This window comes from Citrus sinensis, chromosome 3 (genome assembly GCF_022201045.2).
Source record: "Citrus sinensis cultivar Valencia sweet orange chromosome 3, DVS_A1.0, whole genome shotgun sequence".
NCBI classification, from domain to species: Eukaryota; Viridiplantae; Streptophyta; class Magnoliopsida; order Sapindales; family Rutaceae; genus Citrus; species Citrus sinensis.
In genome coordinates, this window is record NC_068558.1 from 6187518 (window position 1) to 6193451 (window position 5934).

Here is a 5934-nt window from a genome sequence, read left to right on the forward strand (position 1 = left end):
CCAACACATGATTTCATTGTCAGGGCATGTGATGCTTGGAAAGATTCCACATATTGCTCTAACATAATAATCTTGCGATTATAGAGATATATTAGGCAAATAAAAAATAAAATAAAAATCCAACCTACACGTTGAGTGTTGACAAAAACCAATTTATCATGCATAATTATATTTCTTCACTCCAAACTTCGAAGAAGTGTTGACTGTTGATGAATGAGAAGACAAATTGAAAATACAAAAAAATGATAAGTGGTCCTAACAATGATATAACTATGACAAAAATTACTATAAAATTATATTATATTATATTATAACGTTATTTGAAAAAAAAAAAAAAATCGTCTCTACACTACTTTTTTTGTCATATTTACATCTGACTACCTCAATATTTTGATGTGTTTTATATACCACCTTTGTTTTTAAGTTTGTATTAATAAACCACTTTGACACTAAAAAATAATTATTTTACCCATAAATGCAAAAATTATTTTATTCTACAAAATTTTAAAAATAAAAATTATAATTACAAAAATATCCCTAAATTTATAAAAATAAATAAATCTAAATCCAATATGGTAATTTTTTATAATGTAATTTCATTTGAAAATTATCCGGTTAATTTTTTGTAATTATAGTTTTGTTTAATTTGTATAGGAAAGTTTCTTAATATTAATTATGCGGAAGTTTACAATAATTATAGGGAGCTTTTCTCTTTATGTTAATTTTTGTAAACTTCTCTATACTTAATTTTGATTACAAAAATTAAATACAATTATAAATACAAAAAAATTATAACTATAAGATGCTAATTTTTTATAATTATAATTTCATTTAAAAATTATCATCTTAGATTTTGAGATTTATTTGTTTCATTGAATTTAGTTATATTTTTAATTATAATTTTTTATTTTTTAAAATTTTATAAAATAAAATAATCTTTTAATTCATTCAAAGATAAAATTATTATTTTTAGTGACAAAATAGTTGATTGATAATATAAATTTAAAAATAAAGGTAGTGTAAAGAATATGTCAAAATTTTATAGTGGTTAGATATATATTTGACAAAACAAAATGGTGTAAAAATATTTTTTTTAAAAAAAATTACTTTTTTACTTAACGCTATAATATTTTATGATTTTATAATTGTTTATTGCCATTACGTCAGATCCTTTGATTCAAATACAAATAAAAAATATTTTCGAATATTAATAAGGGCTGGGTTGCAGTAACAGGATACCAAGTGGGATTTTTTGGGGCTGACCATGCACCAAACTCTTTATAAATTCGGGAAAATTTTAAAAATCAAGATATTTTCAAAATTTTCGATCAAATGCTTTGGCTTTCTTTCCAGTTAAATGAATTAGTATCAACTGTTTTCTTTCAGGTAAATTTTCGCTGTGTACATGTGATGGGATGAAATGATAGCCAGTGAAATCTGATCGCAAAACAATCAGCAGGCAGACGGAGAGTTGGATTTCTGTGGAAGAAATTTGACCGGCGTTAGATCAGAGATTGATGGGACGGTTGGCATTACAGCAAAATTAAAATTCCCTTGGCAGGGTTGTGGGATGAAATCCCAGGGCGTACCCATAGTACAGAATCATTTTTTTCTCAACTTTAATTTACCAGTTGATACGCGAATAAAAAAATCCATAGAATGTGACAACTGTTTAAAAATAATTTTTAAATGATGTTTTTACTTTATACAATAAGAATGATTTATTTTTTGTGAATTTAAAAATGCATTTGGTTGATTGTTTTAAAATAATATATGAAAATGAAAACAGTAAAAATATATTTAATTGTTTGTCTGAAAATTTGGTGATAACAAAAAAGAATGACAATATAATTTAATAAAACTTTTTTCAATATCTAATTATTTTAAATGGTCTTATTATTATTATTATTATTATTATTATTAACAAACAACATAAACAACTAAAATAGCTATAAAAGGGCATAATTTATAATATAGATTTTATATCATATAAAACCTTATCTAATTGTATTATTGGATAATTTATACACAAATTATATATGATATATAATTATAGTAATTTGATATTCCTTAAAACACTAATTATTATTATCAGTAAATTATAAAATAAATAAATAATATAATATTAACAAAGTGAGTGGTCCGAGTGGATTGTGAGACCCTTGCAGGACTGTTGACAAATAAATCATGAAAGTTGCAGTTTTAGTGGGCCCCAGATAAAACAAAAATAAGAAAACGTTAAAATGTTATTTTTTACTTTTCTTTGTTAAAGTTAAAAATAAGATGGTTTCATTTTTGTTGGAAAATAAAAACTGATACTATTTAATCTTAGCCAAACACCTTTTTTTTTTTTTTTTTGTATTTTTGTAAAATGAAAAATGATATGTGTAAAACGGCACCAAACACATCCTAAGCTTCGGGTTTTCAGTTTTATTACACATCTCGGACCACACAGCAAGTGCTTCATCTTCCCTGCTTTGATAAACCAAAAGCCCACCAGCCCATTGTTCATTCCGATCAGACGGGGTCGCCGTATCTGTGACAGTAATATCAAATCAACAAGAACATAAAATTTTTCGTGTAAAGTGTTGCAGCTGAATCTTGAATGCACCTATTTGTTGGTGAAAGCACTTCTGAGCAACGTAGCAGCATTTCCTCCAGGGACAGCTTTGTGCCCTGAAGGATTTCCCGACCGAGACCGCCTTGAGGGATTGATTACGTGAAATTCAGATGGATCATAGAGATTAAGCTTAATTTAAGCATCCTTTTCTGTTTTAGCCACACACTGCTCAATTTTTAAATAGCTCTTTCTCGGAGATTCGCCTGGGGAGGTCTCTTGCTTCTCCAGATGAACCTCAACAAATGAATTATTAGCCCCATCAATGTCCATGTCCAGGTGGAGCGTGATGAAGTGATCATGAACTACGCCGATAACATTTTCGCATACCAGGGGCCCAGACATGTATCCCGGCTTGGACACCTGGTACAAATTCTCGATACGAGTTACTTACATATGTATGAAAGATTGAGAATGGAATTGACCTTAATAAGAATCAAACCGTCCGTTTGAAGTTCCCAGTCAAATATGCAGTCATAGTTTCCCATTTGATGCTGCCATTCGAGCCACAAGCGTCACCTTTGGTCTGGCTTCCCTTATCTGTTAAGAATTTTCCACGGTGAATTCACAAACAGCATTTGTCTGGTGAAAAAGAAAGAATTAATTTATAAAGACAATAAAAGGATGCACTGCCGTTGTTGTCCCAGATTCCCCTGTAAATTCAAACACACAGATAAATATATTTTATGTTAGATTAAAGGATAAAATTTGGGATTAAAGGATTTAAAACTTTAAATATATGTTATAAATTAAAATAAAATGTAAATATTTTAAGTTTCAAATCATTCAAATTTAATTTTTAAAACCTAATCTAACAAAAAATTAAATTTTATAAATTATAAATTTATAAAATAAAATGAATTTTTTTTAAAAAAAAGATAGGATGTAAAATTCGTACTTTAATCCTCGTCCAAAAAAGTCCGACTCAAACTGAGCCAAACCCTTAGCCCAATATGGTGCCATCCTACTCAATGCTCACCAATGTTCAATTATCCTTAATAATCTTTTTTCAAAGATCTCTTCCACATTAAATATTAAATGCTGATTTTTTCCTAATTATGTAAAATAAATAGATGAATAAAAGTTCTGGAGTTGTTTTATTTGTGATTGGGTAACTAAATTCCTTTTTTTTTCTCGGGACTATTTACACTCTAATTTATACTTTATACATCTACACTCAGTTTTTCATTACACCCGTTATAAAAATTTTTAAATCATAATTTTCCAGTACAAACCCCTCTTAATTCCAAAAACATCCGTACTTAGTGTCTTCATTAATGTAATGTCTAAGCAAACTGTAAATCTATTCTTCGCAAGTGTAAACCAAATCAAACGGGATATTAATAAAAAATAATTTCTTCCTTTTCAAATTTCAGTATTAACTCTTTGCAAAAGTTATGGCTTCCAAGTTCAGTCAAGTATAGATGGCTTGGCAATGTTGTGCAACCGTAGCAAGGGGGCTTAGATGTGACGAATAGGTCGAATTGAACTGAAATTATTATTATTATTATTATTATTATTATTATTATTATTGTTTTCAACAGATTTTGGGGTAGGAAAAGCTAAAATCTATCTTGAACAATGAATTTATATTTTTGGGGAAGATGGGGTACCTCACTAGTTTGCTGTGCGCGGTGTGGTGTACTTAAAATTCGGGGGAGGTGAGAATGGGAGAGGGAGTGGTAACAATGGTGAAAGGTCAGAACCAAGAGAGATGTCCTTCAAAATGAGCTTCACGCCTGCAAAACAGTGAAATAGAGGTTAGAGGTGAAGCCGGAGTACCTCGGCGTTCACACTCCGATGCTCAAGTTAGCAAACTCAAGTTTTTATGGTAAAGAGAGTTGGCTAGCCCTCTGTAAATTAGGGTTTAAGGTTCAAGAAAACCTATTTTTTGGAGTGTGAGTGTTAATGGTGAGTGAGAACCTTTTTGTAGAATGAAACCTAGGCACCTTTATATATGAAGTACCTCAGCTGCCACGTGGCGTACCCTTTTTTGCTAACGTCCTTTTACATTTTTATGATTTTTGGGCCGTTATGTGCATGGTCACGGCATATCTCATCCTTTGGAAATGTGGCGCGCGCTGGAGAGTGGTCCAGGGTACCTCTGCAGTAGCTGTCGGGTAGGCGGCTGAGGACCACTGTCCTTGGGACAATGTCCTTCACTTTTGGCAGAGGTAGCAGGTGGCTATCCCCCCCTTTTGATACGACGTTCTTGATTCCTAATTATGACAAAATCGAATAATATCTTTTAAAAGATGGAGACGTTTCTCATGGCGGATATTTTCGGAGAATTCTCTTGCATCTGATCTGCCGGGTACCTCGAGTTACGTGAGGTACCCCTAATTGTGCGGGGTACCTCAGATTGTGTTGGAGTCATTTCATTTGTCGACACGTGGCGCTTTACTGTCTTTCCTATTTTTCCCTCAAATAATTATTATTAAAGGAAAGTGAATCCACTTCAATAAACATTAATTTCATTTATACTTATTGTCTAAAACGCTAGTATTGCGCAGTACTCTACGATGAAGAACTAACTTAGCAATTGTGATTGAAGAGATGCTAGAAAGTCATGAGAATTCGAAAGTAATTTTATTGAAGGATTTTTGTAATATAAAATTTAATTAAGAAATGAGTTTAATGAGTAATTAAATGAGTTTATAGGTTCAAATGTCCTCACTTTGATATATTAAGAGGTTATAATTTTTAGTTAGAAAATATTTACTTAATAATATAAATTTATATTTAAAGGGTGGGGTTATTTGAACTTATCAATTTATTCTCTATATCCTCTTTTTAGTTAAGAATTTTATTATGTAAATAATTTTTAAAAAAATTACTTCATTAACATTCTCTTCTCTTTCTCTTTACAATTTCATAAATTCTCTTCAATTCATTTAAATATATTTTTTTACCTACAAATAACTGATACCACTAAGAACAAAATACGCCATTTAAAAATGAACATCAACAAAGTTTTATAAGCCATAAAAATTAACGAATATAGAAATTAATTTTTACCAAACACAAAAATTAATGAAAATCAAGCAAAAAACTCTTATATATAGAAAGTATGAAACAGAGATCATAATATATTAAGAAAGACAAAAAAATAAATGAATTCAAAATAAAGCAAAATTGAGTGTTTAGTTTGCAGAAAATGAAAGTAGAGAGAAAATAAAAGTTGTTAGGTAAAGAGAAAAAAAAAAGATTAATGAAGGGTAATTTTGATATTTTGATATTTTATTTTTTTAAGATAACCTTAATTGAATTTAAAGTTATATTACTAAAATAGCTTTAATTGAATTTACTATTAAGAA

The 5934-nt window shown here is 29.4% G+C and overlaps 1 pseudogene; it reads right to left on the reverse strand.

Moving 5' to 3' along the window:
- Nucleotides 1–2611: 2611 nt before the first annotated feature.
- Nucleotides 2612–4994, reverse strand: LOC127901391 (amine oxidase [copper-containing] gamma 2-like; annotated as a pseudogene).
- Nucleotides 4995–5934: the final 940 nt, after the last annotated feature.